The sequence below is a fragment of the Phragmites australis genome, chromosome 10, assembly GCF_958298935.1.
Source record: "Phragmites australis chromosome 10, lpPhrAust1.1, whole genome shotgun sequence".
Lineage (NCBI taxonomy): Eukaryota > Viridiplantae > Streptophyta > Magnoliopsida > Poales > Poaceae > Phragmites > Phragmites australis.
The window spans coordinates 9,555,700-9,566,507 of NC_084930.1; positions in this window are offsets into that span (position 1 = coordinate 9,555,700).

Below are 10,808 nucleotides of genomic sequence, written 5' to 3' on the forward strand. Positions count from 1 at the left end.
CGAGTGATAGGATTACCCAGGGCACCTGAGGACCCGGTAGTGCTCGGGGTCCTTAAGAGCGGACCGAACACCACGACCACCACGAAGGGCTTCGGTCAGACGTTACCGCACGCACGGTACTCCTTTCTACGAACCGCTCTGTCGTTCTGGAAAAAAGCCGACACGCGGCAGGGTTTTTGCGTGCCAAGAGACCACCTCACCGAGCAGATTAAAGCGCAAGAGCCCCCGAGAATGACTCGGGAACATAAATTTACTGAAAGCAGACTTGTCTGAACATAACCACTCACCGGACAGCCGTCGGCCTTCCGGCCAGCCGACCCAGAAGGGGTTGATTCCGAGCTCGGGGGCCCGGGGACTTGATCCTTTCAACGGAGCGCCCGAGCGCCCAGAGTCATACGAGGCTCCTAGGGTCGGGTGATCTCGACCACCCAAGCCTAGGCGGTAGGACCACCCGAAGACCCTTGGGGCCGACCAGAGACCGGGGCATTGAAGCCCTCGCGGCCGAACTGCTTGTGATTGCCGACCTGTGACTTAAGAGAGAGAATATAGAATTTCTTTGTCTGGTGCGCTCTGTTAGTGCGGTACTTGCCATAGACTGCTCTCGTTTTTTCGACCCGAGACCTCTCGAATACCCGAACCGGCAGACAAAGGCGGACAGAGGCATAACCTAGAGGTCCTATGGTTCGGTGGCGCCCGGGTATGACAGGCCAGACCGAGCACCGACAGCCCGCTCCGAGGGCCTGAGCTCCGGCCTACTCGAGCAGCTCGAGTGATGGGATTACTCAGAGCGCCCCGAAACTCGGTTAGTGCCCGGGAGCCCGTCACGACACCGAACACCACAGCCTACCATGTCGGACGTAAGTCAGCGGCGACTGCTCGCATGTATACCGATTGGGATTCTTTTGTCAACGGGAAAAAATGAGAGAGCGAACTTTTTCTCGCACAACCGAGCACCTCACCAGACAGATTAAACATAGGGAATCCAGAGATATAATTTGACATAGTGATTGCTTATTAAAATACTGAATGTACGATATTTACAAGGTTGGGTGACAGCAATTTACCACACGGGGCGAAGCCTCCAGACTGCTCGGGCGGGGAGAAGCCCCCGGCCTTATCAACCTGAACCGCGAGCTTGACCGTCTACGGGTAGAAGCGTCGAAGATGCTCGATGTTCCACGGATTCGGGAGTGGCTGCCCTTCCTCCGTCGCCAACCTGAAAGAACCTGCCCGGGGGACTGCAATTACGGTGAAAGGACCTTCCCACACAGGGGACAACTTATTCATTCCTTCGCGCGACTGGATGCGCCGGAGAACTAGGTCCCCCACCTCGAGAGACCGGGCCCGGACGTGACGCAGATGATAACGACGCAGACTCTGCTGGTACCGAGCCGCCCGGACAGCAGAACGCCGCCGGCGCTCTTCCAGGTAGTCTACGTCGTCGCGCCTTTGATGCTCCTGCTCGCCCTCAGAGTATGCGTGCACTCGAGGGGAGCCTAGAGTAAGCTCGGAGGGGAGGACCGCCTCGGCGCCGTAGACGAGGAAGAAAGGAGTTTCCCCGGTAGCGCGGCTTGGCGTAGTCCGGTTGGCCCATAGCACGGCTGGCAGCTCATCCACCCATCCCTTCCCGTGCTTAGCGAGCACGTCATAGGTCCGGGTCTTGAGGCCCTTTAGTATCTCTGCGTTGGCACGCTCGACCTGCCCGTTACTCCGAGGATGAGCGACGGAAGCGAAGCAAAGTTTGATGCCAAGATCCTCGCAATAGTCCCCGAACAAGGCACTAGTGAACTGGGTGCCGTTGTCGGTGATGATCCGATTGGGGACACCAAAACGGCTAGTGATACCGCGGACAAACTGGAGCGCCGTGCTTTTGGTTATCTTGATGACTGGGACTGCCTCCGGCCACTTGGTGAATTTGTCGATAGCGACATATAGGTATGCATAGCCCCCGACTGCTCGGGGGAATGGACCCAAAATGTCCAAACCCCAGACCGCAAAAGGCCATGACAGGGGAATGGTATGGAGAGCCTGAGCGGGCTGGTGAATCTGCTTTGCATGGAACTGGCATGCCCTGCAGCGCCGAACCAGCTCGGAAGCATCCTGGAGAGCTGTGGGCCAGTAGAAACCTTGCCGGAAGGCCTTCCCGACCAGCGCGCGGAACGATGAATGGCCACCGCACTCGCCCTCGTGGATCTCAGCGAGAAGATCGCCGCCTTCTGCCCGAGAGATGCATTTTAGGAGGACACCTCCTGCGCTACGTCGGTAGAGATCCCCGTCTACTATGGCATAGCGTTTGGACTGCCGAGCAACCCTTTCGGCAGTCGCCTCATCCTCGGGTAGGAACCTTTCTTTCAAGTACCCTCGGATGTCAGACATCCACGAGGCATCTTGAGAACATTCGGTGAGCACAGCGCACTCGCCGGACGGCGGCGCCCTGACGGGGTTTCCCACTGAGGGCACCGCCGGGGTCCCCTGAATTGAGTTCGAGGTTTCCCCTTCATCCTGTTCGGCAGGCAGGACGGAAGGCCGTGCGAGTCTTTCTTCAAAGACTCCGGCAGGGACGTGCGCACGTGATGAGGCCAGGCGAGAGAGCTCGTCGGCCGGAGCGTTGTCGCGGCGAGGGATATGCCGTAATTCGAGGCCATCGAAGCGCTTCTCGAGCTTCCTGACTGCGGCCACGTACGCCGCCATTTGAGGATCCGTGCACTGGTACTCCTTGGAGACCTGGTTGACGACCAGCTGGGAGTCCCCCTTGACCAGGAGGCGACGAATCCCGAGCCCCACCGCAGCCCGGAGGCCGGCGATGAGACCTTCATACTCCGCCATGTTGTTGGATGCGCGGAAATGCAACTGTACGACGTACCGGAGCTCTTCACCCGTTGGGGAGGTGAGAACCACTCCGGCCCCTGCGCCTTTCAGCGAGAGGGAGCCGTCGAAGTGCATGACCCAGTACCCGGGCGCGTCGCGCCCGGGATAGGCAGAAAACTCTTCTGGGTCGACGCAGGGGACGGGCGTCCACTCTGCCAAGAAGTCAGAGAGCGCCTGGCTTTTAATTGCCTGGCGACTAACGAAGTGTAGATCGAACTCCGCCAGCTCTACTGCCCATTTGACAACGCGCCCGGTGCCCTCCCGGTTCCGGAGAATGGGTCCCAGTGGATAAGTGGTAACCACTGAGATTTTGTGCGCCTGGAAGTAGTGGCGCAGCTTCCGGGAGGCGATGAGCACGGCATAGAGCAGCTTCTGAGCCTGAGGATACCTTGTCTTGGCTTCCCGGAGGACCTCGCTGACGAAGTACACCGGTCGCTGTGCCCGGCGGGTCCGGACGGTGGCCCCACCCGGGGGGCTGCTACAGCTCCCAGGGTCGGCGGTATGGTCGGGGTTGGCCGGGCATTCGAGCTCGATTCCTTGGCTAGGAAGAGCAGTGTGCTCGGGCTCGACCCCTCGCTCCGGGGGAGCCACGAGGACAGGTGAGTGATCGGGGGCCTCTGGGAGCTGGGACCCAGCACCCGGCCCTGAACACTCGTCTCGCTCCACCACCAATACTACGCTCACAACCTGAGGAGTGGCCGAAACGTAAAGCAGCAGGGGCTCACCTTGAGAAGGAGCCACCAAAACGGGTGGCGAGGTAAGGTATTTCTTTAAGTCGCGGAAGGCCTGCTCGGCCTCCGGCGTCCAGTCGAAACGACCGGATTTCTTCAGAAGCTTGAAGAGGGGGAGCCCCCGCTCCCCGAGCTTAGAGATGAAGCGCCCGAGGGCGGCCATGCAGCCGGCGAGGCGCTGGACCTCCTTGAGTCGAACCGGGGGTCGCATTTGCTCGATGGCCCGGATCTTCTCCGGATTGACCTCGATTCCTCGGCCAGAGACCAAGAAACCAAGGAGCTTGCCCGCCGGGACCCCGAAGACACATTTCTCCGGGTTGAGCTTGAGGCGGGTAGAGCGGAGACTGTTGAAAGTCTCGGCAAGGTCCTCGAGCAGGGTGGCGCGGTCTCGGGTTTTGACCACGAGATCGTCGATGTAGGCCTCAACGTTGCGGCCAACCTGCGAGTTAAGTGTGATGCGAATGGCGCGCTGGAAGGATGATCCAGCGTTGCGCAGGCCGAAAGGCATTGACATGTAGCAATAAGTCCCCACCGGGGTAGTAAAAGCAGTTTTTTCCTCGTCCCCTACGGCCATGCGAATCTGGTGATACCCAGAATTTGCATCTAGGAAGCATAAAAGATCACATCCCGCAGTTGAATCTATGATTTGATCAATGCGAGGTAAGGGGAAAGGATCTTTAGGACAAGCCTTGTTAAGGTCGGTGTAGTCCACGCACATGCGAAGCTTGCCGTTGGCCTTCGGGACGATGACTGGATTTGCTAGCCAGTCGGGGTGGAGAACTTCTCGGATAAATCCGGCGTCGAGGAGCTTGCGGACTTGTTCGCGGATAAACTCCTGTCGTTCTGGCGCCTGCCGCCGGACCTTCTGCTTCACTGGGCGGGCGTCCGGACGCACGGCCAAGTGATGCTCGATCACCTCCCTAGGGATCCCGGGCATATCGGACGGTTGCCAGGCAAACACGTCTACGTTAGCCCGGAGGAAGGCGACGAGCGCGCTTTCCTATTTGCTGCCCAGGTCGCTGCCGATACGGACAACCTGGGTAGCGTCTTCGCCCACCTTGACCTCCTTCGTTGGAACAGTCGTGTCGGCGGCGAGTCGGGGTCTGGATGAAGAGGGTCCCGGGCCCCCTGAAGAGCCATCAGCCTCGGCTTGCGCTGAGACTAGGGCCATGTAGGTTTGTTCGGCGCAGGAGACAGCGCCACCGGAGTCAGCGATCACGGAGATAGAGCCTGCGGTGCCGGGCATCTTAACCGTAAGGTATGCATAATGCACGGCCATCATGAACTTGGCGAGCGCCGGACGCCCGAGGATGGCGTTGTAGGGGAGAGGGAGCTCCGCGACATCGAAGAGGACGCACTCCGTACGAAAGTTGTCCCGGCTCCCGAACGTGACAGGCAACTCAACCTGCCCGAGGGGCAGGGAGTGTCCGGGCGTTACTCCACAGAAGGGGAGCGACGGCTTTAGGCGTCGGGAGGGTACTTGCAGCTTCTCAAAAGCCTCTTTGGAAAGGAGGTTGAGGCCGGCACCACCGTCGATCAGCACTCTGCCGACTTTGACATTGCAGACAGTGGGAGATACGACCAGAGGTAGCCGCCCCACAGCTGCAGTACTGACGGGGTGGTCGGCCATGCTGAACGTGATCGGAGCATCCGACCACCTCAGGGGTCTTGCGGCCTCCTCGCTCGGGGTTGCCGAGCATACTTCGCGCCGCATGACCTTGATGCCACGGCGCGAGCAGGGTGTGTAGGCGCCTCCGTCGATGAAGGCAACCGCATGCTCGGGCTCCTGGAAGCCGAGCTCGGCATTGTTGGGAATGACCTCGGTATTGCCTCCCCCGCGAGACTCGTCGCGCTCCCTCTGGCGCTGCTCCACGAGTCCCTTGACCGTACGACACTCTGTGAGGTCGTGCCATCTGGTCAGGTGTATGGGACACCATTTACCTGGCTCGGGCCCCGCGGGAGCGGGGACCCTCGCTGGAATAGGAGCCCGGCCAGGGGCCGGGGCTCTTGCTGGAGCTGACGCCCTAGCCGGCGCTGGGGCCCTCGCGGGCGCAGAGGCCCGAGAAGGAGCCCGAGCAGGGGCCCTGACGGGGCGCCGATCGGCATCCGGCCGACGCTCTTGCCGGCGATCGGGCTCTTGTGGCTCCCCGTGAGCGGGGATTTGGGCTAGCTCAACGGGAGCAGCCTCGCGCTTCCTCCTCTTTTTCTTTTCCCGCTTATCAGAGCGGGAAGAACTTGGTCGATCGGAAGCGGGGCGAGGAGCATGCCATGCCCTGACCTCCGCAGCTTTGGCGCACTTATCGGCCAGTGCGAAAAGTTCCGCAGGGGTCTCGATCTCGTGCGTACCTAGCTTCTCGAGCATCCGCTCATCACGTACGCCCTGCCGAAAAGCAACAATAACAGCATGGGGGGCCACTCGCGGAATAGTGTTGCGAACCTGGCTGAAACGCTGTATGAATCGACGCAGCGTCTCCCCTTCCTGCTGTTGGACGGCGTGGAGGTCGCACTCCAGCCCGGGACGTGCGAACGTACCCTGAAAGTTGGCCACAAATTGGTGGCACAAGTCGTCCCAGGAGCTGATAGATCCCGGGGGTAAGTTCATAAGCCAGGAGCGGGCGGAACCCCTCAAGGCAACATGAAAATAATTTACCATCACCTTTTCGCTGCCTCCGGCCGCTTGGACGGCCGTCGCGTAGATCTGGAGGAACTCGACGGGGTCGATGGACCCGTCGTACTTCTCCGGCAGCTCGGGGCGGAACTTGGAAGGCCACCTCACCCGACGGAGCTCGGTGGTGAAGGCACGGCAACCGGTGCCGTACCCCGCAGCACGAGCGGGGGTTCTTGGTGGAGAGGAACGGCGAGCCGGGGATCCCCGGTGGTCGTGGACCGGGAGAGAGGAAGCTTGGTCCTCTGCCCCAACCCCCTGCCGGGTCTCCCGCTGGCGCTCGAGAGTGACCCGGGCATCCTCGTGGCCCCTTCGCTCGTCGAGACGCAAACGGAGGTCCCGGGCCTCGGATACGTCCTGGGGGATGGCGCTCCGCCTGGAGGCCCCTCGGCCCGTGCGGGTGTTGCCCGCTGAGGAGCCGACTCTGGCGGCACCGCGCTGAAAAGTGGCGCGAGGGCTCTCGACCTGCACCTGGCGACGAGCGGTGCCGACCAAAGCGGCGATATCTTGCATCCACCGGCCTTCCGGAGTGTTTGGCGTGGCCCGAATGGGAGGGTGCCTGAGGAGGGCTTGCGCTGCAAGCAAGGCGCTCCCTGGGCTGGCCTCACTAAAAGCTAGCCTGCGCCGGGGCGGCGCTCGACGTGATCCAGAGGCGGACCTAGCGGCCGGGGCCCCGACCATCTGCTGGGGGTCGGAGAGTACGCCGGCAGCGGCGGCGCTGATGGGCCCAGCGCCCTGATCCCCTTGGGCGGGAAAAACCTCTTGGTCGTGGGGCGGCGTTCCGTTACTGGAAGTGGAGCCGGAACGCTGGAGACGGTGCCCACCGGCCATCTTTTCCTGTGGAGAAAAAAGGGAAACAAACAATCTAGGGATATTCCCCCCTACCTGGCGCGCCAGCTGTCGGAGAGTGAACTCCTGTCGCAGGGATCCCGAGAGACCCCTCTTTAGAGATTCGGCCGGGGGGATGATCCTAGAAAAGCTTGTACGGGAAAAAAGCGGGAACGGAAGTAAATGCGCTGGCTTGCGGGTACACCGGGTTTTTGAACAGGTTCGGGCCGCGCGGGGGCGTAACACCCTACTCCTGTATGAGTGTTATATCTATCCTTGAAGGGGATCCTTCAAGGATATATCTGGTTCTCCCAGGAGAGCTGTTTACAAAGAGCTGGAGGCTCTTATGTTCTAGCTAGCTGGTCTCTTGATCGTCTTGCGATCGGGGGCTGTTGTTTTCTTGTTCTTCGACTGACTCTCTTCCTCTTTTCTTTTTTTGTTCGGTGTCCTCCATCCTTTCCTTTTATAGATGCGCCGACCTCGACATATCCTGAATGGGAAAGAGGGGACGCGAATGCCCAGGTGCCACGGAGAAAGGCGTAATCATTTCATTTTGGCGAAGTGACAGGGGCGGTGGAGGAAGGCGGCGTGCATTCGACCACCAGCCGCTGCGGAAGCTTCGGGGTGCTCTGAAAAGGGCCCACCGGACAGCCTCAGAGGTGCCCGGTGCGCCCACCCTGTCTTGTTCTCCTGCCAGGGCAGGGTGGCAGGCCGAGCGCTTCGATTCTGGCGACGTTATCCCGAGGCGCGCAGGCGAAAACGGGACGGGACCCGTGCATTTAATGGACCCACGCCCCCCTGCCATTGCATGGCAGGGTCTGACACTGGGGCGTGGGCAGCCGAGAATGTCAGGATGTCAGAATGTCAGGCCACGCGCGCCTATTAAATGCGGCATCGGGCCCTTGACTGGATGACACCCTGACGACGGGGCCCTTCGAGTCTTTGAACGAGCTTGCGCGAACCTTCGGGGGACCGAGTCCTCGGGGGCTGCCACGTGCAGCCCCGAGCACTCTCTCCCGAGCACTTCAGCGGGACCTTCGGGGCACCGAGTCCTCGGGGGCTGCCACGTGCAGCCCCGAGCACTCTCTCCCGAGCACTTCAGCGGGACCTTCGGGGCACCGAGTCCTCGGGGGCTGCCACGTGCAGCCCCGAGCACTCTCTCCCGAGCACTTCAGCGGGACCTTCGGGGCACCGAGTCCTCGGGGGCTGCCACGTGCAGCCCCGAGCACTCTCTCCCGAGCACTCTGTTTCTACCTATCTTGCAGGGTGGTGATATGTGGTGGACGGCCGGTCTGGCCTCGGGACTTAGGGACCCCTGGTTCTAAATACACCGACAGACCGCATACAACGCGATCCTCGGGCAACCAACGATGGCTCGGTTCATGGCCATAGCCCACTACGTGAACCAAGTGATAAAACTCCCTGGACCAGTAGGGGCCATCACCGTTATAGGCAACGTAAAAATGACCCTGCACTGCAACAAGAGGAGCCTCGACATAGTCGAGCTAACTCTCGGGTCGCAACCCGTAACTACCAAACCCAGCGGGCGACCAGTGAAGGTTCACGTAGTCACCAGCCCAGATAATCGGCTCAATGCGATAGGCCTGGATGACACCGACCCGTCCAAGACGGTCCAGATTGGGGCCATGCTGGAAACCAAATAGCAACTCGCGCTCATCGCCTTTCTCTGGGCAAACGCGAATGTTTTCTCATGGAGTCCGTCCGATATGCCCAGAGTCCCCAGGGATGTGATTGAGCACAAGTTGTCTATGCGACCAGACGCGAGACCAGTGAAGCAGAAGGCACGTTGGTTCGCAGCCGACTGAAAGGAAGCACTTCGTCAGGAGATTGACAAGCTCTTGGAAGCATGCTTCATTCGGGAGGTGCAGTACCCAGAGTGGCTGGCTAACCCAGTCATGGTCCGGAAGCACAATGGTAGGTGAAGAATGTGCGTCGAATTCAACGACCTCAACAAGGCAGGCCTGAAAGACCTTTTTCCTCTTTCGCACATCGACCAGCTAGTTGACTCGATAGTCGACAACGACCTGATATGTTTCTTATTGCGGGCACTCTCAGTGGGATGGCGACATATTTGCTGAGTCAAACTCGACACGCTCCCATCGACCGCTTGGTGTCTCCTACCCCCACATCATGCAGGCATGTGTCTGAGTCTGCCTCGCAGCCACGTCTCTCCTCACGCCAGCGTCGCCTCCACTCCATTAACCTTGTTACGAAACCTGTAGTTTTCAAACTGAATATGGGCCCGTCTCGATCTCTTGGAAGATTCGATTCTATCTCTTAGGGATTTTTGACACTATAAATATGGGGCAGAACCCGTCATTGTAACACACAGATAAATAAAGAATAGAAAATCTTTCCCCTACTCTTGTGTCTCCTTTTCCAATTATTCTCTTGAGGTATCGCTAAACTACACTCGGTAGCAGCGGTTTCTCAACATGTTATCAGCACGAAGCTCTGTCAAAGACAAGCTAGGGAATCAAATGGTCTCGCTTGCAAGGATTGAAAGGTACAATCGATTCAGTACGTATACTCGCTACTATTGTTTATTTTGCATTAAAATAGATCTGAATCGCATGAATAGTAGCATTCTCGTATGAACTCCATCGCAATAGCATCGTGTATGCATGAATAGTACCAAGTATGTACAAATAGTAGCATCGCCTCGTACGTGTGAAAAGTATCTAGTACATGAACGCGGTGAAGTGAGATTGATCTACACGACATACAATGAGTGGGGCCCGTAGCCGCCACCGTGTGCCATCGGCCGGCAAACCAGTGGCCACCTCCCTGCACAAATCAAAAAAAGAGGGGGAGTACACCATCGGTATGAAGCCAGCGGCCTTATAGCTCCTCCTTGCCGCCCACTGTATGCGCCACTCGCTCAAAGCGACACTGCTACGTGCCGCCACCATGCCGTACCGGCAACATGCAACGCGCTGCATGAAGCCGTACCTGGTCGATGGAGATGCTCCGTAGGTCTCCTCCTCCCTCACCTTGCCGCGTTGGACGCCGTCGCATGAAGCCGGCCACCTACGACACGCTAGCTCCCTCACTTCGCCGAATCGAATCGCCAGGCTGTCGGCCGTCCGCCCTGCCTACGCTGCACAAAGCGACACCACCACAGGCCAGCAGCTTCGCCTTATGCCTGCAGCCGCCCGGCTGGAAGCCACCGCCATGTGCTCACCTCACCACCGTCATGTGCTCACCTCGCCACCCTACGCCGCCTATATGCAGATGGGCCGCATGCTGCACCTCGCTCTGGCATGCCTCGCGCCGGCCGCCGATGGTCCGAGTGGTGGCTAAGGTTCCCAAACCCTAGCCACCTTGCTTTTAGGTGAGGCAGATGGGCCAGATGGACCAGGCCAACCCAAAAGGGTATGCATGCCGGCCCGATGGAAGGAAAATCTGGTGTAAGAAAATAAAAGGAAAAGGAAATCCAATTTTGCATTTAGCTCCCCGGATTTTCTATTATTTGAGCGCAATCCCTAAATTTTGTATTTAGGCCCCTAGATATTTTAAAAATTATCTAGACGCTCTATTTTTGCATAGAAGTACCTTGGAATTCAAATTTTATATCTATTTTTGCAATTATACAATACTTAATTATGTTGTTATTATTTCTATGCTGTTAATTATTGTTTTTACTGTTTAAATTACCTGTTATGGGTTTAAATTCAGTAAATTTGAATAATAGC